At 43.4% G+C, this 26,759-nt stretch overlaps 1 protein-coding gene across 1 annotated transcript in view; it reads left to right on the top strand.

The window, feature by feature from the left end:
• Window positions 1-481: 481 nt before the first annotated feature.
• RASGEF1B (RasGEF domain family member 1B) overlaps window positions 482-26,759 on the top strand; it is a 181,455-nt gene continuing 155,177 nt past the window's right edge. Inside the window, exon 1 of the mRNA XM_072942199.1 lies at window positions 482-574. The gene's annotated coding sequence lies outside the window, so the exon portion shown is untranslated. The remainder of the gene's footprint in view (window positions 575-26,759) is intronic.

Raw genomic sequence — 26,759 nt, 5'->3', positions numbered from 1 at the left:
GTGGCACCAGGACAAGGTGAAAGAGAAGGTATTGAAGAGATCCTAAAAAGTACTTTTTGAGGATCCGCTTCCAAAGAAATGCCTGGGTGTTTGATTTGCACACAGTAAAGAGCTTAGATAAATTTCCTTCTCCACTGAATTGACTGTCATTTTATAGAAACAGCCATAATTAGGAATGTTTATTTTCATAATACATACTTTCAGATGACAACTCTCGGGGCAGAGGGTCAATGGTATGAATTAACTAAGGTCAAGAGCACTTGGCATGTGGAATGAATTATTGTTGCCTACCTCCCTTTCAGCAGAAGAGGGAAGTTTAAAATTTGAGGCTAATTGCAAGCCTTCCTAAGACTCTTCTGAGCCATGGGCAGTTACCTGTGGAATGTGATACATGGAGCATTTCTTCATCCTGCAATTATTTATTGAGTCAGGCACGATGTTAGATGCTGGCAAAAAAAACGGAAGAGGAAAGTCCCTGTCCTCACAGAGTCTGTAGACCAACAGGGGAGAGACATGTCCAACATTCCGGCAGGTGGCTGGAACCCCAGACCTCCTTGGGACCCTATCAGCTTCAGTAAGTACTCTGGTCTCTCAACTCTGTCAAGAGCGTTCTCAAAGTCTGGCCTGCTGACCTGCTACATCTTTGTCTCCTGAAGCTTGTTTGCCATGCATGTTTGTGGGACTCACCCCAGTCCTACGGAAGAAAAATCTCTGGCCTTTTAACAAATGTCCCAAAATACTTCTGTTGCCATAAAGTCTCTTGTTGCCCACTTTAACTGTGATGAGACTTTACAGTGTTTCTGCAAGAGGAAACACATGAGCAAGCATGTTGGTTTGTGGTGGAGTGAGCACTGAATTTGTGGCTTTAGACATGCCTTTAAATGTTTTTTATTTTTTTGGGGGGGGTAATTAGGTTATTTATTTAAATGTTGGTTTCCCCAAATACAACTTTGCTTTTGAATCTAAGTTTCTTTTCCCCCCAGCCCACTGAAGGATTGTATGTGATGGTGCCAAGTGCACTGTCTGTGATTGCTTCTTTTAGCTTCTTTATCTAATAACTAATTCATAAATAATGTTAAAACACAAGCCAAGGACAGGGAGAAGATACTTGCTATGTATATACATAAATTATTGTTCAGAATATATGTTTAAATGGATTTCTGTAAATCAGTAGACTAAAGATAAATAACTGCATAGAAAAATGAGCAAAGAATGTGAACAGGAAATTGACAGAGAAGGAAACTGAATCAGAAAAAAACTTAATGGGTCACAAGGAAATGTGAATTAAAACACCCGTGAGGCAGACACCTTTTACTGTAGTCTGACATTAGCAAAAACTAAAAAGTCTGATAATTTGAAGAGCTGTCTCGATGTGGGTGGAATAGTATCCTCCTGCACTGGTCTTGGGAATATAAAACCCACTTTCAAGCTATATTGAAGCATCTAGTAAAATTCAAGATAAAATACATAGGTCTTAATACTCCCACTTATGTGTCCATACCCAGCAGAAACTCTGGTGTATGTGCACCAGGCCATGTAATAGGATGGACATTGCAGTATTGTTTATAAGCGTACACAAAGTTAGAATTAGTCCACATGTCCACTATAGAGGAATGAATGGGCAAATAAAGTGAGCAGTGAAAAGGGATCATCTAAATCAACTGGTTAGATCTCAAGAACTTTATGTTGTGTGAAAACAAGGAGAAGAACACAACACTCAATATGAATCACTTGTGTACAAACGATAGTATTTTGGGTTGCTTTGTAATGCATGTTTATGTATGTAAACTTTTAAAAATGGAATATAAGGTATCAAAACTCATGATATTTGTTGCCTGAGAAGGATGAGGGGAAAAGGACAGGTGGCTGAAGATCTTTGACTGTATCTGTCATTTAATTCCACTAAAACAAAATATTAAAACCTGGAAGACAGACAACCAAATGGAGCAGTTGCTCAGCCTGGATCATAGTACAATGAGTGTGGCTGTATCGTTTTTTGTAGTTTTATGCAACGTTAATGTTTTTGAAAATTAATAAGTGACACTGAGTGCTCTTCATTGTCTCACGGTGGAAGAAGCTATCTGGACAGACGAAAAGTAGTTGCTGACCTGGAAATGCGGTGAGGGGTCCTGGTTTACCTACCAGAGGGTCCAGGGTTGGCTGGGGAGTGTTGCAGGTCCCCAAGAAACTTTCAGGACCTGCCCACAGAGGGAGGCCCCAAGAATATGGGCCATGTTTGCGGTATGATTCTATTTATTTTTAATGCTCTCAGCCACTGTTTATGTAGACAGCGGAATTATCACTCAGAGACTCAGAGGCTAAATGGCTCTCTTCTCTTCCACGTCGTCCCTCCATCACACCTGCCGCTTGCCTGTGGTTTGGCAACCATACTTGACTGCCTTCCAATCGGCCACTCCTCTTCATTTGTTTTATCTTCCTATCTGGTAGGTGGCTGCTGTGGGAGTATGAAGGAGACAAGGAGAGGAGAAAACAAAGAGGGAGGATGTAATTTACTCTGGCTAAAAGAAGGCTATTGCTTGGTTTACCATCCAGAGGGTCAAATTTCACTACCTGAGCCACACGTGATTGTAGAGATGAGGATAACAGGGATTCCCACTTCCAGGCCCCTGAGCAGTTTTGTAAGTGACCCTAAGCTTCTTGCAGCCCATCCTGCAGAAATGCAGCACACAGAGACACAGAGACACACACACCCACCTCCAGCTTGTTTGGGCAGCATCTCTACCCATGGATAAAAAGCAGTATTCAAGAGAGTGCAGTAGGTTCTTTTTCACGTGCTTCTCCACATACGCATTTATCTTGCAAGCTCAAAGTAATGCAAGTCAAAGAAAAAGAGGGCTTATTTTCCTTTGCAATTAATGTGTTATTCTTTGGCTTTGATATACCACCTAGGTTTTTCTCTTCTTGGAAACAGGATAGATGTTTGTTGATTCTGTCCTGCTAGAAAAAAGTTGCCTTAGTATAAAGCAGCAGATTTCCAAAAAGTGTACTGTCCGTGCTAGCAGCACCAGCATTATCTGGAAACCTGTTAGAAGTGCAAATTCTTGGGCCCTACCCTAGACCTACGACTGGTGAAGTTCCGGCAGTCTGTGTTTTAATAAGCTTTCCGGGTAATTCTGATGTAAAAGTTTGAGATCCTCAGGGGAAGGGTATAGCTCAAAGTGGTGGAGCACATGCTTAGCATGCATGAGGTCCTGGGTTCAATCCCCAGTACCTCCTCTAAAAAAAGTAAATAGGTAAACCTAATTACCACCACCACCCCAAAAAAGTTTGAGACCCTCAATTAAAAAGAAACAGCATAGGACCAAAAATCTGGAGATGTGAGTTCAGATTTCAGTTCGTTTACTTACCAGCTCTGCCACCTCGGACAGAAAACCCATTAGGATCCAGTGATTTTATAAAATGTAAACATCAGCTAGTTACTGAATGAGTCATGTCTATGAAACTTGCATGAAACCTGTGAAGGATCGTGTGATGCACGTTGTTATGATTGCTGTTATCTCATCCTGGGAGTGGTTGTGTTTGCTAAATCAGATGTCCAGATATAAGCATCTCTTCTGCTTCTCTTAGAAGCTGTTTACTACTATTCAGAAAAAGCTGCCAGATTTAGCAAATAAAAATACAGGACACCCAGTTCAATTTGAATTTCTAATAAACCACAAGTTTTTTTTTAAATCTAAGTATGTCCTAAGTATTGAATGGACATACTTAACACTGAAAAATTACTCACTGTCTTTAACAAGTACTATATTTAATCTGGTGTCTTGTATTTACTCTGGTAACCCTCTTTTAAGGGGTCTTTTTTTAAGGTTAGAGAACAGTTTTTATTGATTTCAAAACGTTCATATGTAAAAAGGAATGCTTTAAGCTGGAAGTAACAGAAACTCCTAGTGGTTTTAATAAACAGTTTATTTCTCTTACACAGCAAGTAGTCTTGGAGAGAGGTGATCCTAAGAAAGGTTCAGTGGCTCAAAGATATCAAAGATCTGGTCCTGGGTTCCTGTGATTCTCTTGGCCTTTCCCTCATCATCACAGAATGGCTGCAGTAGCACTAAGCATCGTATCCTCACAGAGTTTTCTTGTCAGACGACTTTATAATGTTAGGAAGAGAAATATCTTTCCCAGAATTTTTTTGAAAACCTGGTACGTTACCTAGCTTTTCCAGTCTCCAGAGTGGAAGTGACCAAGGAGGGATGATGGGCTCAGGAGGCACCTGGGGTAGCTAAGTGAAAGTGTCTGCCAGTGTTGGGCAAACATTTATTGAGTGCTTACTGTGTGCCAGTCCCTCTGCCTAGTATGAGAAATGTAGGATATATCAGACAACGTTTTTGCCCTCCAGGAGCTTATAGTTTATTCAGGAAGCAGATGTGTCACATGAACCGGTGTGATTGGCTCTGTGCTATGTTAGAGGCATGTGCCAGGTGTGATGAGAGCTCACAGAAGGGCCACTTCTCTTAGGCCAGGAGGTTCAAAAAGGCCTCCCGAAGACAGTCTGCTTAGCACATAGTAGATGTGTGGGATCATGTGAGGATCAGTTTACGTATATACAAATCTTTATTGTGGTTTCTGGCACATAATAAGCATGCAATAAATGTGAGCTCTTCTAATGATTATTATCCTAGTAGGACTCAGTGGCTGGCCTGTCACACAAGTGCGCATCTAAATGAGGGAGTGTGACCCACCTTTCCTGACACAGGGTTAGGAAGCTGAGCAACGAGTGGTGAGAATGAGCAGAAACTGAGTAAAGGGCAGAACCAGGGAAATTAAAATTCACAGATCTGAAGAGCTATCTAATCAGTGGTTCTCAAAATTTTAATCTCAGCTCTTTTTCCTTTATGTGTATGAGTGTGTGATCTTCACATGGCTATTGATGTGAATTAGAATTTAAAATAAATTAACTAAACATAATAAAGTAACTAAAAACAAACCAAAACATGGGGTTACTATGCTGCTTTGTTTTCCAGTTGTATCATACTTCCCCTCGCCCCACAAAACCCATTCAGATGACCTCCCCCTGCCTCCCGGGTTAATACATTACTGCACTGAAGAGCATGTAGATTGGTGGGTTTTTTCCCCTGTGGTTCCCCAGGTCTCTGGAGGGTGCCATAGGGCAACCTCAGGGGATGAATGAGAAAGCCAAGTTTTCTGGACTCTGTTGTATGAACAATTTCACCTGCCCCTTTCCCCATAACATAAAACACATGCAGGCACACAGACAACAGACACACACACACATGCCAAACAGGGCTTCCATTTAGTCTGGAGGTTAAGAGCCAAGACTGGAGAGTCAGACTCCCTGCTCTGTGCTAGCTGTGTGATCTTGGGCAAGTTTCTTAACTTTTCTGTGCCTCAGTTTCCTCACTTGTAAAACAGGAATGACCATAAAATTTCTTACATTATAGTGTTAAGAGTGAGAATTTAAATGAGGTTGTCTACCTAGAGTGCTTAGAACAAAGCCTGGCAGAGTGTAGATATGCAATCACTGTGAATTATGACTGATGCCACTTTGATTATTAGATACTGGGTTTTTAAAAATTTTATTTTTTTTTATTTGGGTCTTTTTTTCGGGGAGGGGGGATTAGGTTTATTTATTTATTTATTTAATGGAGGTACTGGGGATTGAACCCAGGACCTCATGTATGCTAAGCACACGCTCTACCACTGAGCTATACCCTCCCCCCGATATTGGGGGTTTGAATATGATTTATCTCAAGAAAGAGTTCCACTGCTAAAAAAAAAAAAAGAAGGGCCATTGTTCTCATTAAACCATCAAACTCCCTTGTTCTGTTCTGAAGCCGTTGAGGTCCAGAGAAGTCGTGACTTGTCTGAGGTCATTCGGTTAGCAATAGACTTCGGACAGACATCAGGCCCCCAGACTCTCACTGCAAAGCTTGTACAGGCTCACAGTTCACGAGGTTTTTACAGCTCAAAAGAATTTCACGTGAATTATTGTAAACCTGGCCACAGATAGCAAGCACTGGGTTCTGTGCTTCAAGGTCTGATGTGAGTAGTGGAGATACTTTCTTTAACAGCAGGTATTAGCATCCACTTGGCCCGCGAACAGGATTGCCTTCTGAATCTCTTTTCCATTGCTACCCCAGACTCAGTTCCACTCTCAGCCGTTTTAGAAAAGACAGCCCCTCCTCCTCGCAGGCTGAACCCTCCCTGAGCCACACGCTCAGAGAGATGGGCTGAGAAAACGGACACGTCTCCAGAGGAGAAAGTGGCCCACCTTAGAGGTGTTCCCATTCCACAGGCTCCCAGAGGCTGCGCATTTATTTCTAATTCTTCTTTCTCTTCCCCACGTTTCTACATTGCTTTCTACAAAGCCCTCAGAGGCCTTTTTCCAAAACCTGGGTCTATTTGGTTTCACTAATGTGATCTCTCCCGTTCTCCTCCCTGAACCAAACAAGTAAGAAATCCAATTAAGATGGGCTTAGACAACGGGACATGACAAGAAATCTAAGGATGGCAGTTACAGAGTTGATTCGGGGCTCGATATTGTCAAGGGTGCTGGAGCAGCCTCTCTGTCATTTTCTTAGGTTCACCTCGTGGTCCAAGGTGACCGCCACAACCCCAGGGATTCTGTCCTCGAAGCCCAGAGTTTTAGGCAGGACCTCCTGCCAGCACCTGTCTCTCCTGTTTATGATGGAAGAACACCTTTCCCTGCGCCCCTCAGTCGACTTTCCCTTCTGCTCCAGGATGGGTCCAGCTGTCCGTGGCTTAGCTGCAGGGGCAGCTGGGAGACTCTGTGGTGGGAGGTGGGCTCTGCCAGGTGGGAGGGAGGAGGGGAGGCGTGGCTGAATGGTCATCTGCTAGGGCTGCCGTAACGCAATACCACAGCCTGGCTGGCTTAAACAGCACGTTTATTTTTCCGCCGTTCTGGAGGCTGAAATTTCGCGATCAGGTGCTCACAGGATTGGTTTCTTCCAGGGCCTCTCTCCTTGGCTGTGGTTGGCCGTCTCCTTGCTGTGCTCATGGGTTTTCCCTCCGTGTGCATCCCTGGTGCCTCTGTGTGTGTGTCCAAATCTCCTCTTTGTGTAAGGACGCCAGTCAGATTGAATTAGAGCCCACCCTAATGGCCTCACTTAACTTAATCAGCTCTTTAAGGACCTATCTTCAGTCATACTCTGAGGTCCTGGGAGTGGAGAGTGGGGCTTACAGCTTCAACACATGCATTTTGAGGGGGGCAGAATTCAGCCTATAGCAGGAGACGGCTGAGTATACCTGTCATCTTGCCATATTTCTACCTCTTCCTGGGCCTTTGTTTGTTCCGTCCTTATTCGGAATCACTTTCTCCTTTCCAGGTATCCAAAAGACACTCATTTTCCAAAACAGATCCAAAGCCCATCTCTCCCAGGAATGCTATTCCTGTGCCTTCTCTCATCTTCCCAGCCCACTTCGATTGACCTCTGCCTCAATTCATATGCTTGCATCTTCACCACTGAAGATTTGTCAGCCTGGGGATGACTTGATTGGAGCTGAAGAAATGTTATAGGCCAAGTCATGACATCGCATAGTGTGAATTACTGTTTAGAAAAAACCTGGGTTTGTATGAAGTTTGGCTGAAGTGAGGGAAAGAGTCATCGTGCTGAGATGGGAATGAGAGTTGGAATCTCTTTTAAAATCTGCATGTTCATTCATCAGTGTCCGGTGTTGAAGTGAGAATTTGAGAGGAATATTACTCAGCCATAAAAAAGAATGAAATAATGCCATTTACAGCAACCGGGATGGAACTAGAGATTATCATATTAAGTGAAGTAAGTCAGACAGAGAAGGACAAATATCATATGATATCACTTATCTGTGGAATCTAAAAAAAAACCCACAAATGAACTGATTTACAAACCAGAAACAGACTCACAGACATAGATTACCTTGCATCTTTTGAGACCTGACTTGTGCATCTTTTCCCTTCCTGTAAAGTCTCATTACCCACCATTGTCCTGTTGCCCCAACGTCTGTGCCACTGCTCTTTATTCCTTCAACAGACCCAGCACTGTCACTCCTCCAGGCTCTTGCCTTTGCCCAGAATTCCCTACCCTCCAATCTGGCAAAATTCTACTCTGTTCATTGTCGAGGCAAATCCCTTATCAGACATGTAATTTGCAGATACATTCTCCCATTCTGTGGCTCATTTTTTCACTTTCTTGATGGTATTCTTTGAAGCGCAAAATTTTTAATTTTGAGGAAGTCCAAGTTATATATTTTTTTCTTTTGTTCCTTGGGATATTGTATCTGAGAAGACTTTGCTTAATCCAAGGTCATGAGGTTGCCTTCTGTGCTTTCTTCTAAGATTTTCAATAGTTTTAGTTTAGACATTTAGGTCTGTGATCCATTTAGAGTTAATTTTTTATCTATGGTGTGAGGAAGGAGTCCAACTTCATTTCTTTGCAAATGGATATGCACCATTTGTTGAAAAGTCTATTCTTTCCTTACTACATTGTTTTGGCACCCTTGTCAAGAATTTATATGTCTAGTCTTATGCTGCCATATCTTTTGAATGAGAAAATAACCCAAGTTTGGGAAATATCAGGATGTGCTACTACCACTGTCCTTTGTTAGATTTATCTTATGCCTTTGAAACATTTAAAATGATCCACCACTGCCTTTTAAAAATTTGATTGATCTGATTTAGACTTTATCCTATATTTCACATAAAAAATTAAAAGTGAGAAAATTATTACCAGCTTTTTGTTTGTTTGTTTGTTTTTTCACTTTTCCAAAAAAGAAAAGAAAAAAAAACAAGCCGTGGAGATGTGGCTTGGTACACACGCTACTTACTGTCACACGTTTTCCCGAACATCTCTCTCTCTCTCTCTCTCTCTCTTTCTGCATTCTTCCCTCAGTGCATAACCCGGCTGGACCAACAGTGGGCTTTGTGGCTAGGTAACCATGCTTAATTCTTTCTTTATGTTCATCACTGTGGATTTTCAATAGACCTCTAGCAGGCTTGTTTATCTACCCCAAATATCTCAAAAATCCTTTTGAAAATGTGCGCTGTTTCTCTGCCCTGAAGGTAAAACACAGCAACCTTGTTTAACAGCAAAGCTCACGGGGCTGGGAGTTTAGGAACAGCAGGGTTGATTGTCTTCCCTCTGGGTCTCGTCCTTATTTGTTCGCTAAGGGCTGAGGAGCAGAGCTGGAGAGGGGCGCACCGGCTGGCCGGCCAGAGCCGCGCCGTTGACGGGAAGGCAGCATATGGGATGCCTTTCATGGGCCGCTCTGCCTGCAGAGTGTGTGAGAGGCAGGCGGTGGCAGCAGACCTCGGGGCAGAGTTAATCTGTATCCCCAGGGGCACAGATGATTTCCAAATCTTGAAGCCACCCCGACTGGTCTCAGGACACCAGGCTAACAGAGCAGAGGGTGACTCGGACCCAGAACGGACGGTAGAAAGTGACACTGGAATGGAACTTGGTATCTACCTACCGATCCCTCCCCTGGCCTGGAGTCCCAGTGTTATCTCCTTAGTGACATATGCTGCGGTATTTTATCTCACCCTCTAAGGAGGAGCAAGGTGGACATATGGGGAAGTGGCGTTCAGTGCATCCAATAAGAACACTAAGCAACAAACTCTGATCAGCCTTGAATCATTTTTGCAAGATGATATAAGGACTTAAAGCTAGGCATTGCTTTCTCTGAAGCCAGTGCCTGATAACTCTTTAAAATAGCCTGAGAAATTAATTTGCTGACGATTCTGTAACACAACTATAACTTTCCATTTGCATAATTTGTGCCAGCTTCTGCTTTGTCCTCTGTGAGTACTCACCAGACACACAGAATTGGTCTACTCTACAGCACAAATGAGAACTTACTATCCCTACTTAGGTTATTTCTTCTTCGTAGGTGAAGGTAGGATAGAAAGGTGTAAATAACATGAACATCACTTATTCAGTTGGGATTTTCCTTTGAAGAGCTCTGTATTTATCAGTTTAGCTTGCACCATGGATGTATTCTGAAGCACTTACCTTTAGTAGAGCCTATTACTTTGAAGTTCCAGGTCCCTCTCTAAACCTTTTCCAGGATAAGAGTTTCTAATCTTCCTTGGTTAAGGGATGTTTTCGAAATACTCTTGGTTAAAGAACTGGTTCTCAGTGGTGGACAGTCCAACCTGAAGGGTGTTTAGCAACATGCTGTCACAGAGACAGAGGGGACCACTGGATATAGTGGATGGGGCAAGAGATGCTAAACGTCTTGCTATGTGAGGGACAGTCCTGCACGACAATGAATTTTCCCACCCAGAATGTGAGCAGAGCCCCCCACATTGAAAAGCTGAGCCCGAGTTGTTAGTGGATAGAGAGACCCCCAAATTGGAAAGCCCGCCAAATGTGTGGCGGCCTTTTGAGCCTGTTGAGAAAGAATTCTCAGCAGAGGCAGACGGACAAAGTGAAAGGCTGCTTTATTAACAGAGTCACATTCCTGGGCTTTTGTGTGGACTGGTGTGTACTTGTCTCTGTGTCGTGTGCTGACAACCATAAAGAGCAGACACAGGAAGGTCTGATGCAGTTAGAGCATCGCCTGGGTCTGGGTGCTCACTTCCCTTCCTGCCTCCTCGTGATCTGGACTCAGCTGAACCACCTCCCCTCTGCAGCCTCAGTCCTGCCACCTTAGGCAGGATGTTGACAACAACTAGCGTGCCCTGAGTGCGTACTTGGCGTCAGGGAAGATGCTGGATGACTTTTTAATACATTATTTAATTTTGTTACCTCAGTATCCCAAAAGGAGGACATTATAATCTCCTCCACAAAAATGACACATGATGTTTTGAGGGGTTAAATCATTTGCTTATAGTCATGCAGAGGGGACAGAGAAGATTGCAGAGCTGGCATTTGTTTCCACATCTATACATTCATGACACCCTACCCTGGGGTCTGCTGAACTGCACAGTTTCCCCAGCCTTTGTCTCTTCGGCAGACAGACCGTGCGTGGGCTCCCCTGCCAGCTCGCTCACCCTACGGTGCTGCTCCCTCTGCTAGGAAACTTCTTTCTTCCTCATCCTCATCCCAGTCTCCTTCATCTGGCTGATTCCTACTTGGTTTCCAATCTTATTTCCTTGGGGAACCCTTGGTGACTTTCCCCACTTTGGGTTAGGAGCGCATCTCTGTGCACCCTGTATGTCCCCAGTCGTGGGCAATAATGACAATGTTACAACTGCAGTTCACATGTCTACACCCCTTACTAGACACCAAGGGACTATGGCTTGTTCTGCACTCTGTCGCTGATGCCTAGCTTGGGTCTGGCACAGATGAGCTGCTACACAGATGTGTGCGGGGTGTGGAGACAGTGGCCTGGGCTCACCCCTCTGGCTCTTACCATTCCTGGACTGATGGGTCCTACCCCCTAACCCCAGCCCTCTCTGATCACAATTAGCCTTCTTGATTGGGACCCCCGGCCAGGCCACCTCTAGTGGGGAGCATGAGCAGAGCTTGCGTGGGAGACGAGCACTGGTGGATGTGGAAGAGGGGGATTTCATGAGAGAGGTGGCCGAGAATTTGTGGCCCCACAGCAGGACTTATGGGACAAGTGCGACCAACTGTCATAATGTGGACTCCGTGGGCCATGTAAGGAGTTAGAAATCGCTTCCTGATCCGCCAACTTCCTCTAACCTATTGCAATCAAATGAAAACCCAAGCTGGGTCCAGTGGGGTTCCCACCCCCCAAAACCTCCAAGCGACTTGATAGAAAAAAAGTTGTGGGTTTTATGAGAAAAACAACAGGGAAGACACGCTTCTTGAATAATGCTGTTGGCATTTAACATTAAAGAAGACCGGTTCATTACTCAGAAGTCGGCAACTCAGGCACATTTTTATAGGATTATTTCAATCCTCAGCATAATTATGACCTTGTGATGATGCCTACTGTGTGCCGGGGCACTGCATGTGAGCCTGTGTGGGTTCATCTGTTTGCTTATTTCTTTTTCTCCCTAATATTTACCACAATCCTAAGGCTTGGGTGTTATTTCCCCTCTTTCCCACATAGGGAGCAAAGGTTCAATCACTTGCCCAAGGTCATGCACCTGGTAAAAGGGCTGAGACAGAATCTGAACTCAGGTCTGTCTGAATGAAAAGTCTGATGAGTCGCTGGTTGCCTCATGCAAAAGCATCTTTGCTCTCGTTAGGTACTGGCTCCTCCTCCTCACAGACCTTTGCTTCCTCATTCTTACAGAGACATCTTCTCTGACACATGGGATGAGCCCTGTGGCCCAAGAAGGCATGATAGGGGTGGGTGTGTGAAGAGGAGGAGACTTGGCTTTTCTTGGCCAAAAAATGTGATAAAACCTCTGCCAAGTTGCAAGCGGATGTGAATGGGAAGTCTTTCTTTTCCTTTCGGACTGCTCTCCATCAAGCAGATATAATTAAAGATGCCCTGGGTCAAAGACTTTACCTCACTTGGTTTATTCTTATCCAAATGTTCCTTTTTTACACGCAGAACAATATTCAGTCTGGCTCAGCCTGGAAACCTGTACTCAGAAATAGATCCTCCTGAACATCATCAAAATGTTTCCTGCTTCTCTGGGCTGGACCAGCCCGGGGCCGCCTGACCGCAGTTATCGTGGCTCTGCCAGTCTCCTGTGCCCATTCACTTTGTCAATCTATACTCATTTCCTGGCAGTATGAAGAGAAGGGTTTTTTTTTCCTGCAGCTCACATCCTCCCAGTTTCCAGAGGCAAGCGTGACTGCTATAAGTCCAATCGAATTTGCAATTCCCAGGGTAGCCTTTATCACTGTTGTGCAAACACTGTCCTCCTGAAAACCTGTCTGGGGTGGCTTTCGATACTTCAGCGTCACCTAACTCCGTGAGGTCAGAGTAGAAAAGCTCACTTTCCTCTGCACACAGTGCTGCCACGCCAGCATGGATTGGGCCTCGTCATGTCATGAAAGGGCTGCTCTTGTCTGAAGTGTCCCCCATGTTGGCGGCTGGGTCATCACTTAATACAGGAAATGAGCAAGTGGAAGTGGGGGAGGTGGTTGTAAGTGTTCTCTGGTGGTTAAATATCTTAAGTGTATACATAAGTGTGCCCATTCCTGTCATTTTCTGTCCTGGATCCCCCCTGTGAACACAGGACAATGTCACAAGGCGTATGATGCAGATAATCACATGACGTGGTGCACAGACATACTGAGAGCTTGTCATCAAGAGGAGTGTTGATGACAAGCTGGTGAGGGCTCTGTTTCCATCGTCCGGAGAGAGAAGCTGATGGGAGGGGGATTTCGGCATTCCAGCCTTGTCTGTCAGCACCGATGCAATCAGGTTTTGATAATTTAGAGGCTGTTTTTCCGCTCAGTGAATGATTTAGGGCCTTTTACTCTGTGATTGCCAGCACTTCTTTCCCAAGAAGAGCAGAGGGAGGGGAAATGAGATGAAACTCCAACACGTCCATTTTCCAAGGCGTTGGCAGCTTTGCTGAGGGAGAATAACTTGCCTTGGAACGGTTTTGGGAGGAAGGATATTTACTGTATCTGAATCACTCTGTTCCTTAGAGTTGACGCAGATGAAGAATTTTTTTAGAAACCCTGGAAGCTGGAACTCTCGTTCCTGTGCTCCAAGTCTAGGACGTCCCCGTCTCTGTGATGAAAGAGCTCGCCCAGCGCTGGGCGCCGTCGAACACACTGCTTCCTGAAACTCCTCCTCTTGTTTTCCTAGGCCTGAATCTTCTCACTTCTCTCCTACCTGTTGCCACATCCTTCGCCTCCTTTGCTGGTTCCTACTTTTCCCACTCAGCCTGGTGATGGGGGAGCTGCCTTAGGATCCATAGTCACCACCCTTCTCTGCTCTGTCCTCTTCCCACTGCGATCCCACCCACTCCTCTGTCCTCACTCACACTTAGATCCTTTCCTGTCAGAAAACATCTCATTGCCTGCTGGGTATCAACATGCTCACTTCTAGCAGGCGTCTAGGCTTCGTTAGTCAACAAACTAAACTATGGTCCCTCCCCCGCCTCTGCACCACCCAGGCCCCCAGTCCTCACAAGTGCTTGTCATCACTAAGGATTTCCTTTTATTGCTCGTAGAGCAAAAATTGCTTCACATTCTTTGAGAAAAAAAAATCTGGAAGGCACAGTTCCAATGAAAAGTACATATACCCTTTAACCCAGCAATCCCACTTTTGGGTTCTCTTATTGAAATCAAGGCATGTCTCTACATGAGAGTATGGGGGGAGGGTATAGCTCAATGGCAGAATGCGTGCTTAGCATGCACGAGGCTCTGGGTTCAATCCCCAGCATCTCCATTAATAACAACAACAAAAGTTTATAGGTAAGCATGTTTATTGTCCATAAGCTTGGGAACAACCTAAATGCCCTTCTGGGGAGAACAGATGACAGTGAATTATAGCCACTGCAGCTATTTGATGTGAAAAGATGTCCTTGGTGTATTCTGAAGTCAAAAAGCAACTTGCAAAGTAGTATGTATAATATTATCTAATTATTGTACCAACAAAACAAAAATAGAAAAGTCCTATATGTGTATATGTGTTGTGTGCTTGAAAGGACATGAGGAAGGCCATGGAAGGATATTCAGCAGACGGTTAGTATTGTTTCCCTGGGCGGGGCAGCAGCCAGGAGGGCTGAGCATGTGTTGCTTTTGTAATATTTGGAAAAATATTTAATTGCTCATCCTCCTGTATTTCTTGCTAGTCACTCAAGTAAGAATCTTAGCATCACCTAAGGCACCTCCTTCCCGCTTCCTCTTTCCAGTGAGTCATTGTTTTTGTGTTTGCATCCTCCACTAGATTATACATTTCACCGGGAGCCAGGAAGCGAGGGCCTTCTGCATCGCACTTGGCATATATCGCTCAGTATATGATTATTGATGTGAAATGAAGGTTTCCGTGTCATTGCTCCATATTTCTATTATGTATATATCTCTAGGTTTTTATTTCTAACTCAGCATGATACCAGTGCTTTGATCAAAACCCTCAATGCACATCCCCTTCTTCCAGCCCTGCTCTGGAAAATATGCCCTTGGAATATAAAGTATTACAAAATGTACCCTTCCATCCCAAGTTTGCTTATTTGCTCTTCTCTTATAGATATTTTTACTGAACTCTGCATCCTACTTTCTTTGTCATTTAGAATCCCTTGGATGGGAAGCAGATAAACAGGGGATAAGCAGCCCCATGAAGGGCTGTGCGCATATTTGCACTGAAATAAGCAAAGAACAGCACGTGTGTCAAACATAATGATGAAGAATTTGGTCCAAACATCCAGGTGTCTCCTGAGGTCAAAGCTTTGGCAATATGAAACCACAACATTCAGACATTTTCGAACCAATTCTTAAAATAGTCTGATCTCTACACTAAAGATTACATAGGGAACGTTCTGCCACACCCAAGGGAACCTTTCAGCACACCCACGCCCTTCATACACCCACACCCACACCCACAGCCAAACACACACACACTGCATTGAACTTTGCCTGAACCCCAACTTGCTGAATCATGATTTTGCTGGATTTGCTCCAGTGGCTTTCCAGGACTGATGGTTCACTTCTGAGTCGCCTAAAAGGGGAGTGGTAGACGTGCAGTCAGACTTGATGGGTGAATTGCTCCACCGATCTTTGTACCAATTCTGCATATATTATTTTGGTCTGCATCCCAGAGCCTGGAACAGATTCTGATACAAAGATCTGCAATTGCCCATCCTCACAGTGTGTGGGATCACACAGCACACTGACCAGGCATGAAAATAAGCAAGTATATGGGATCTCTGAAAGCAGATTGAGTTCAGTGATCAGCATGCTGTTTATATCCCCAGCGGTTTTCGGACTGAGTGTTTGGCATAATAGCAATATCCATCACGATGCTCCTGGAAGTTGTTGTGTATCACGATTGTCATTTTACTAATAGGGGAAGTGGAGACACTGACTTATCCACAAAAATGCTGCTCATAACAAATATATGATATCACTTATATGTAGAATCTAAAAAATCACACAAATGAACTTATTTACAAAATAGAAACAGACTCACAGACATAGAAAACAAACTTATGGTTACTAATGGGGAAAGAGTCGGGGAGGGATAAATTAGGAATTTGGGATTTGCAGATACAAACTACTATATGTGAAATAGATAAACAACAAGGTCCTACTGTATAGCACAGGGAACTATATTCAATATCTTGTAACAATCGATAATGAAGAAGAAAATATATATGTATAACTGAATCACTATGCTGTGCGACAGAAAATAACACAGCATTGTAAATCAACTATACTTCAATAAAAAACTACTGCTCGTGAGAGAATCCGGCATTCCATTGAAGAATATAAACTCTGCAAATAGCGAAATCCATGAAGTTAAAAATAATTGACGTGAAACAGATTGTCCCTAAAGAATGCTGCCCTTTGTGATGTCATCCATACAGTTGTGATAGATCAATAAGTTCCAGGCTGAACATAACCAGCGGTTAGAATTTCATACCGGAATTATGCTTCTTGAACCCCTCTGTGTGTGGGTTCTGCATTTTTAAGGGTTGATGTCAAGCTAATAACTGTTAGAGGACTGTATTTCCCTCTATTGGTAGTGAATTCTGGATATGGCCTCTTTGCTCCAATCAGTTGACTATTCTGATTGGAGTCAGCCCTTTGTAAAGATATTCTTATGCATCTTGGCTGTTTATTGAGCCCTCCTTCTCTACAACCCACCTCCCCAAATAAGCAGGAAATACTACCCCAAGCGGCAAAATGTCCTCTGAGCGAGCATAATCTCCTAGCATCAGAAGTTAGTGAGAGCTTTGCCGGGGGAGAGGAATTAGAAATCAGACCATAAAAATAAATGAATCTGTTTCCATAGTGACGGGAACCTTTCTCCTCGTAGTTTTTATCCCGTGCTCCCCCATGGATCCCTTAGGCAGAATAACAATCAACTCGAAGAAAACATTTTATTATCCTAATGGATTCTTAATTTAAAGCCAAAAGCCTTTAAATTATCTTCCCAAGGATACCATTGGCCGTAACTTTTGGAATTGAATACCTGAACAGAGTTGCAGGAGGAATATCACTTTCCAGAATCCAGCCAAGCAGGAGAGGCGGGGTGGGGAAGACCTCGTGGGTTCCACAAGCGTTTTGTATGCAGCTTTCCTGATGGGTAACACACCTGTCATGTTAAATATTTCATTGGTGAAGGAAATGTGCATCTGTCTGTGTTCATCTGCTGAGTGGAATTCTGCACCGATGAAGCGTGTATGCATGCAGTGAACACGACAGGGCTGCCTCATTACACCCCTAAATCGTATTCCACAGCAACTGGGGGATCTGTACTAGCAGCAAAGCCTGAGCCACTGCTCTTTACCCACCAGCCAGCTCCAGGGAGCCCTTTACCTTTGTTTCTGCAGCTGCGACTGGTCCTGCCTCTGCCCATCACACTGAAGAGGCTGAGGGCAGCTGTAGTGTGGGAAGTGTGGCTGCAGAGACAAAGGACCCAGAGGAGCAAATTCCTGGGCAGAAATGTCCTAGGGTGCAGGTGAGAAACCAGATGGAAATGTCCTGGTCCGTATCAACATGGCAAAGTCTTAAGACAGGTGGTCGGTCCATGTGTGGAATGGTGCACAAATGGAAATTATTTCAGCGTTGTTGCAAAACCAAATGAAAAAGGTCTGAGTAAATACCCTTGTTTCTGTGAAGTCATCTCGATAGAAAAAAAGTCATGACTTCCTTCCTAAGTCCCTTATGAGTCCCTTATATGTCCCAGTTTTCTTGGAAGGTTTAGGGTTTACTTCTGTTGTCCCAGGGTAATGATTAATGCCACCTCTTTCCATTCTCAAAAGTATCTTAAAGGTTTAAACAATAAATGAGGTCACCCTACTTACAGTCCACAAATGTAAGTCTAATCTTCCACCGCAGACATTATCTCTCATTTCTTTCCATAAATATTACGTGCTGTTTCTAGATGGATTTGTGCGACTTGCCCATAACGTAGCAGCTGCCAGGGGTAGGCCCTTTTGAGCTAAAGATAAGTGGAGCCATGAAGACATGATCTCAAGATGAAAAGTGGAAAATGGAGTCGCTTTTTCCTTACATTTTAATACTTAAGTTGTATCATCAGAGCCCATGATTAGTTTTGCACGCTAGATGCAAATTTCTCGAGGACAAAGAGAAAGTATTACTTATCTTTCTATCGCCAGGGGCCAGTGCGTTCAGTAGAAGTGTGTAGCTGCAGTCATGAATGAATAAATACAGTGGTAGTAAGGAGGGGATTTATTTGGGCTCAACATCAAGCGGACTGTGGAGAAGTGGAGTTGGGTACTAATACATGACAGCGGGATGGATAAGGCAGGAGGGAAAAAGGAATTTCAGGGACTATCATTTTTCTCTCTTCTCATCACTCATTAATTTTTTGAAATTACAAAATTATTACATGTTTACTGTATACAATTTAGAAATAGAAATAGGCAATTTAAAAAGATTTTAAAAATCGCTCACTTCCCAGAATAATCTAGATGGACTTTTTGGGGTTCTGGCATGTCTTGTGTTTCCCACACATGTTCACACATGTGTGAATGTGTGTCTGTATATTCGTGTGGTTTTCGGCACACCGTCTCTTATCAGCGTCACTGTTCTGGGGGGGCACTGCACTGTTGCCATTAGCAAGAATTTTCAGTAAGTACAGTCTACCACTGCTTCTTCAAATGGCAAATGAGAGCCTCGAATCATTTGGAGAATTTAGGGGTGGGAGAGAAACTTGAAGAAAGAGTGGGTATTGTTTTCATTACTCTATTTGGACTCGAGTTTTCCATATCCTTTTCAAGGATGTTCTGCCCAAGTCTTCTAAGATCAAATGAGTACAGTTGGGAACACTGGATTTGGAATCGGAAGATTGGTACCTATACTCTGAATTTATCATTTATTTGTTTTCTGAACCTGGGCCAATTCTTTAACCAGTCTGAGCCTCAGCTGTATCACTGGGAAGGCATCTATTCTCACTACATACCATCAATATTAGGATCCAATGAAATCAGAGACTTACTTGATGATCTAGGCAGTGATCAGTAGATGGCGGCTGATGTTAAGAGCGGTAAATATATTCTTTATAGTTCCTTATGGAATGGTGTCGTCGTGAAAAACAAAAGGATTTAGGGCATGGAATTGGGCTTGAGACTGTACTTAGCCCACAGTGACTGTGATTTTAAGGCAATTTGTTTAACTTTTTTGAGCCGTTGTTTCCTCATCAACTACCTGAAATCAATTATAGAGTGTTAAATTAACAGAGTTTCATGTAGTAGTAGTAGTAATGATAATAATAATAATAATAATAATAATAATAATAATAATAATAATAACAATAACAACAACAACATGCTGCTGGTGGTGGTGATGATGAATTAGCGTTGCAGAGACAAGGAAGAGAAGAGGAAGAAGAGTTTATCATGCTGTTAGAAAGATCGATGAGAAAATGACATTTTATTATTATTCCTTACGTCCCACACTTTCAAACTGAGGTCTGTCTTATTTCAGCTGATTGCAACCATGGCTGTGCATTAGCATCCCTGGGAAAGTGGAGAAAAACAAGCCAAAACTAGTACCTGAGACCTTGCTGCATGCAAGGTTCTGAGGGGTTACGTTGGATGTCATTATTTTTAAAAGCTCCTGAGATCGTTGTCATAAGCTGTCAGGGCTGAGAACCACTGCTATATGTCCATGCATCCAGAAGGAAGCTACTGGTAAGAAGTCTGACTCATTTTCACAACTCCGAAGTGCTTGGACAGGAAACGTGTTTGGACCCCAAACCCCATGTTGTCAAGAAGATGGAGAAGCCGGGGGAGGAGGCCAGTCCGTGGAAAGGAGCTTCCTCCCAAGTGCTGGGTGTTTACAGCACCAAGTTCACAGGCGGTGGTGCGCTCAGCTCAGCAGTGAGGCCTCATTGCGATTCTGGGCACTCAGCCCGTGTCTGGATAACTGCTGCAAGCCCCTCACTGTCTCCCGTCTCTAGTCTTAATCCTTGCAAAGCTGCTTTCCACACAGTCCAGCAGCAGAAGCCTGTTTGTTTTCTGCCCCTGCATAGCAAATCACTACCACCGTGGTGGCATCAAACCACACCCACTTGTCAGCACACATTGCTGGAGACACAGAGCAGCTGGATTCTCTGTTCAGGATCTCACCAGGCTGAAATCAAGGTGTTGGTTGGCTGTGTTCTCAGCTGGAACTGAAGATGTTGTTCCCAGCCCCTTCAGGTTGCTGATAGAATTGAGTTCCTTCTTTGTCAGATTGAGGCTCCAGTTACCCTCCTGCCTGTCAGCTAGGGGCCACCCTGAGCTTCCGCACACCATTCCCATTTCTTGTCACACAGCCTCTCCAGCAATGGAGAGTTTCCCTCATGCCAAATTTATTTCATGTTTTGAATCTCTTGTGCTCGGACTAGCTCAGCCCCTTTGAAGTGCTCACCTGATTAGGGCAGGCTCACCAAGGATACTCTCCCTATCTTTAAGTCACTTGACTTGGGACCTTAATCACATCTGCAAAATTAGTATTTAATTCAATAACTGAGGGATGATATGTGTACACAATGGGCTGGAAATTTGAGGGACTACCTTAGAATTACAAAGTCCAAATATATGCTCAGAACTTTTCAGTGGGCACTCATTTTACCTACTAAATAAAGCCCATGCTCCTTAGCATGGAATCCAAGGCTCTAATGATCTGGCCTCTCTCTCCAGACTTACCTTTAGTTACCCTATGCCCTGCACCCTCCTCCAGCTTCATTATACATATCTGCAGCAATTTGTTCATGCTCCACGGCTTGGTACATTGTTTTGTTTCTCACTTCTAAGCTTTAGCTAATGCTGTTTCCTATGCTTAGGATGCCTTTCCCATCTGTACTTACATGAAAATCCTGTATGATCCAGCACAGGCTTCGTCTCCTCTAGACTTTCCCTGGATTCATTCACTCAATACATATGTATTGAGCACCTCCTGTGTGCCATTTGCTGTCTCAGGCACAGGAGACATGGTACTGAATCTGGCAACGTCTCTCTCCCTCTTGCAATGCTTATCCATCAGTGGGGGAGACAGAAAGAACACAACAATAATGATGCAATCTGTCAGATGGTAGTAGTGCTATGAAAAAGAATCAAGCAAAATAAAGAGAGAAGGAGAGAGATGGGCAAGTTGTCAATTTATATACCATCAACTGGTAATGCTTCTGTCATAGGTGACATTTAAGCAGAGACCTGCTGGAAGTAAGGGAGTAAACATTGCAGAAATATGGGGAAGAGCCTCAAGGTCATTCCTTTCCATTTCTTTTGTCTCTATGATTTGCTGAATGGATGGATGCAAAAGAAAAAGAAAAATGTTGTGGGCAGAGGAAACAGTAAGTACAAAGCTCTGAGGGACCAAGACTTCCAATGCTCAGTTAATATTTGCGTGATCTGATGCGAGCAATTAGACTTTTCAGGGATGAACTCTAGCCACTGGAAGCTGAGAGGGAGGAGGAAAAATATAAGTCATGGTCCAGTTCCTGGGCAGTGACACTGGCAAGAAAGAGTATCATCAAGCACCAAGTAGTCTGATTCACTGCAGAGTATGGAGTCCTATGGGGTCTCTAGGCCCGAAATTGGGAAACTGAGGCTGGAAGCCTGGGTGTAGGAATGCTCAGCACATCGAGCACAAGGGACATGGAGACAAAAGGCCGACCCCTGGCTGTGGCTGCTGATGTGAGTTGTCATCCTCAACACTCACTTTGTGAGTCTTTATTGCCATTTATTTTATTTCATTGAAAATAATGGTTTCCAGGCCTGTTTCCTGACCTCCTGGAGGTGGGAATCAATAAAGATCTCCTTTCTGTTCCGGGTTTCTGGCACAGTGGCCATCAAACAGTCTCCTCTGCATGGTTGTTGGTTTACAACCGAGGGAGCCTCCTAGGTAAAATTAGAAACTGGCCCCAGACACAGAGGGCAGGGAGAGACTGAAGAGTCGGACCACTCTGCATTGGTAGGTGGTAATTTTATTTTTATTTAATTTATATATTATTGAAGTATAGTCAACTTACAATGTTGTATTAGTTTGTGTTGTACAGCACAGTGATTCAGTGATACATATATAATTCCTTTTCATATTCTTTTTCATTATAGATTATTTACAAGGTATTGAATATACTTCCTCATGCTGTGCAGTAGGACCTTGTTGCTTATCTATTTTATATATAGTAATGTGTATCTGTAAATCCCAAACTCCCAATTTATCCCTTCCCACCCTTTCCCCACCCCCAGTAACCATAAGTTTGTTTTCTATGTCTGTGAGTCTGTCTCTGTTTTGTAAATAAGAACATTTGTGGATTTTTTTTTTTAGATTCCACATATAAATGATATCATATGACATTTTTCTTTCTCTTTCTGGTTTACTTCACTTAGAATGACAGTCTCCAGGTCTATCCATATTGCTGCAAATGGCATTATCTTATTCTTTTTTATAGCTGAATAGTATTTCATTGTATAAATATACCACAACTTCTTTAACCAGTCATCTGTTGATGGGCATTTAGGTTGTTTCTATGTCTTGGCTATTGTAAATAGTGCTGCTATGAACATTGGGTGCATATATCTTTAAAATTACAGTTTCCTTCAGATATATACTCAGGAGTGAGATGGCTGGATCATATGGTAAATCTATGTTTAGTTTTTTAAGGAATCTCCATACTATTTTCCATAATGACTGCACCAAACTACATTCCCACCAACAGTGTGGTAGGGCTTCCTTTGGTAATTTTAGTAAGCAAAAGAATTTTAGAAGCAAGTAACATAGAGTTTTGTCTCGGGTAACTGCAAGACAAGTAGGTCTCTGCACCCACCCACCAGAATCTTATAGTTGATATAGAGGCCCATCTTAATGGGGTTCAGTCACGTACACAGTTCAAATGGTCTCAACAACACATTGCTCTCTCAAGGCTGCATCCTTGAAATAGCTTTGGCTATGGGAACTGTGGGCAAAACATTCCAAGGACAGGGGAGGAGGTGAGGAGCCTCCGATTGCTGGGGTTCAGCCCACGGGTGAATCAGTGGTCAGGTCCTCTCCATCACCCCTTCCAACAATGGTCAAGTTGCCAAATGGGGTGGGTGAAGCATGAAGGCTACCAAGACCGATAGGATCTGGCCATCAACCAGTCTTTTCTGATCGACCTTCTCAAGGTAACTTGGGGAAAACAGTGTTTGTTGTAGGGGTATATATTGATTTAGTGCTCTGTTTAGAACAAAAACTGGAAAGCCCTCATGGTACAACTGTAGGGGGCGATAGAGTACACTCACTCCTTCTTTTCTCTCTCCTCTTTGTGGGCCCATCTCTGAGTGTTCACTTTGTTTTGCTTTATTTGCTATGAGCCTTCTTCTGCTTACTATTAGTTTCTGCTGCCTCGTAAGTTTGAATTGCATGTGCCTTTGGCTTGCCATGAACCCGACTCTGCTTCATGGCTTTTTTCAGCTTCAGTTCAGATCACCAACTGATACACTCTGTCTGCATGACTTAATTCAAACTTAGGAGACAGAGAACTTAGTTGTCCCCGCTCATTTTTCTTTTCTTTTTTTTTAACAGCAGCAAGCCAAAGGCTTAGCTCAGCTCAGGTGCTCACCATTAGCTTAAGTACCTGAATTCTAGCTGGTAGGAGGAGGGAAACCAAGAAAAGGGAGTGTGCAGTATAAAACGGGGTGGCTTAGACGTCAGGGGCTGAGGGTGGGAAATATTCTCTCACAAGACAGCAGAGGTGAGCAGACAGCAATTGACGTCTCTAATTCGAGGAGCAAGAGGGGTCCTTGAGGGGGAATTGAGAGCTAACTTGGGAGTTTAAATATCATCACTAAGTTCTGAGAGTCAAAAGGAGGTCTGTGAGGGAAAAATGAAACCAATATTCAGCCAAGTCCAGGTGGGGCTAGAAGGCGGTGGGCAGTGTCTCCCTGAAATGGCTGACAAGGAGCCCAAGGAGCGTCTCCAGTGGAGGCAGAACTTAGCAGCTGTCACTCCCGTGCTGTTGGGCGATGGGAGAAACGGGGTGAGTCCTCAAGGCCGTACACATGTAGGGCGCTGTATTAGTCTGACCCAAGACAAGAGCTGAAGGGAAGCTGAGAGTTCATACACGTACAGGTAGTATGCTCCAGCGCTCTGGCCCTCAGGCACTGAAGACTGAACTTGGTGCCAGGCATTGTCGTAAATCCTGGGAATATGGCAGCTCTTCCTCACCCTTGACACTCCCTGTCCCCCTTCCCTGATTTATTTTTGCTAATAACACTTTTAACTTTCCAAAACACTTCCTATTTCTCTTACTTCTTAATTTTTTTATTTCTCCCTTGGAATCTAAAATCCATGGGATCTAAGCTCTATGAGAGCAGGGGTGTTCCCTGTTTTGATCGGTGTTCTGTTTGTAGCATCCACAAAGTACCTTGCTCAGAAATAACTGGCTGAATACATTAATGGATCCCACCATTCATCTGTGTTGCTTGCACAGGAAAGAAGAGAGGTCATATTCATAAGTCAGAAACTATCTGAGTATTTCCTGGAAACATTGATGAGGCATGTATATATATCTATATTAATAAGAATTTTCCTCTCTTATTTGGCATAAATAGGTTTGAACATGTTTACTAATATATTAATCAATATAGGCTACATTATGCTGTGATAACAAACTCGTCCCTAAATCTCAATGGTTTACCTCAACACAACATATGCAGTGCTGGGCAGCAGGAGGTTCTGCTCCATATGATCACTCAGGAACCCAGGATAACAGTGTCTCCACCATCCTTTGACACCAGCACCTCAGCGTGATACTTTAGAGTTTGCTGCTGGAAGAAAAAGGAGAACAAGGAGGATGTATAACCCTCCTCACATTTGCTCAGAGCTTGCTCCTTTCTCCAGAAGGTCCACATCTTTTCCCAACATGACCTCAAAGGCAGCTATGTGAACGTTACTACATATGTATGAACAGCACTTGAAGCAAATTTTTTTCAGTAAATTAAAGGGAAAAGAAATCACACAAGGATGTCAACAGGTAGTCACTGACCCACTCAAGTGACTGGACCAAGACTGGCCGGCTGCGACCATGTGTGTCTGACCCAGCACCCTCCCTACTCGTTTTCTCTCCATCTCCTATTGAAGTAAAATTGCTCCAGCAGAATCCATCTTTCTGAATAGAGATGTCTGTATGGACCTGACCGCCCAGGCCCCATGAAGCAGGAAAAGCAAGTGCTTACTATTTTCTAAAGACAACAGATTCTGGCTTTTTATCTTATTATGAAGGAAATCCCATCACACCAGCTCAGTCACTGGCCTCGAACACTCAGGCTTGGCAGGAGGAGTTGTGCATAGTCTCAGCATGTCCTGTTATCATAAATTCACGCTGCTCCTTGTGGGAAATGTTTGCAGAAGGCAGTTGTACAAGCCAGCAATTGATAAAGCTATACTGACACCTCGTAATCACCCAAAGTCCACAGTTTACCATAGGGCTCATTCTTGATGTATAATAACATGATAACATGTATCTATCAACAGATAGCATCGCACAGAGCAGTCTCACTGCCCTAAAAATCCTCTGTTATCTGCCTGGTCATCCCCGTCCCTTGGCAACCACTGATCTTTTTATTGTCTCCATAGCTTTGCCTTTTCTAGAATGTCACAGAGTCGGAATCATACAGTGTGTAGTCTTTTAAGATTGGCTTCTTTCACTTAGCAATATGCATCTAAATTTCCTTCATGTCTTTCCATGACTTAGCACTGAATGCCATTCCATTGTCTGGATGTAATATAATTTATTTATCCATTCACCTACTGAAGGACATCTTAGTTGCTTTCAATTTTTGGCAATTATGCAAAAAGCTACTATTAATATCCACACACAGGTTTTCGTGTGGACGTAAGTTTTCAATTCCCGTGGGTAAATACCAAGAAGCATGATTGCTGGATTGTATGGTAAGGGTATGTTTAGTTTTGTAAGAAATTGCCAAACTGTCTTCCAAAGGGGCTGTACCATTTTCCATTCCCATCAGTAATAAATGAGAATTCCTGTTGCTTCACATCCCTGCCAGCATTTGGTGTTGTCAGTGTTCTGGATTTTAGTCATTCTAATAAGTGTGCAGTGACATCTCATTATTTTAATTTACATTTCCCTGATGATATATGATGTGAAGCGTCTCTTCCTTTGCTGATTTGCCATCTGTACATGTTCTTTGGTGAAGTGTCTGTTAAGATCTTTAGCCCATTTCTTAAACTAGTTGTTTTCTTATCGTTAAGTTTTAAGAGTTCCTTGTATGAGTTGGAGAATGAGCCTTTGTCAGCTATGTCCTTTGCAAATGTATTCTCCCAGTCTGCGGCTTGTCTTCACATTCCCCTGACACTGCCTTTTGCAGACCGAAGGTTTTAATTTTAATGAAGTCCAGCTTATCAAGTATTTATCTCATAGATGGTGCCTTTGGCACCGTATCTAAAAAGTCATCACTATACCCAAAGTCGTCTAGGTGTTCTTCTATGTTATCTTCTAGGAATGTTATAGATTTGCATTTTACATTTAGGTCCATTTTGAGTTAATTTTTGTGAAGGGTGTTAGGTCTGCGTCTAGATTCACATTTGTTTGTTTGTTTGTTTGTGCATGTGGGTGTCCAGTTGTTCCATCATCATTTGTTGAAAAGACTATCTTTGCTGCACTGTACTGTCCCTTTACTCTGTTGTGAAAGGCCAGTTGAGTATATCGGTGCAGGTGTGTTTCTGGGCTCTCTGTTCTGGTCCATTGGGTTTTTGTCCGTATTCTTCTGCCCGTATCACACTGTC

This window comes from Vicugna pacos, chromosome 2, assembly GCF_048564905.1.
Source record: "Vicugna pacos chromosome 2, VicPac4, whole genome shotgun sequence".
NCBI lineage: Eukaryota > Metazoa > Chordata > Mammalia > Artiodactyla > Camelidae > Vicugna > Vicugna pacos.
This window is presented reverse-complemented; position numbering and strand designations above follow the sequence as displayed.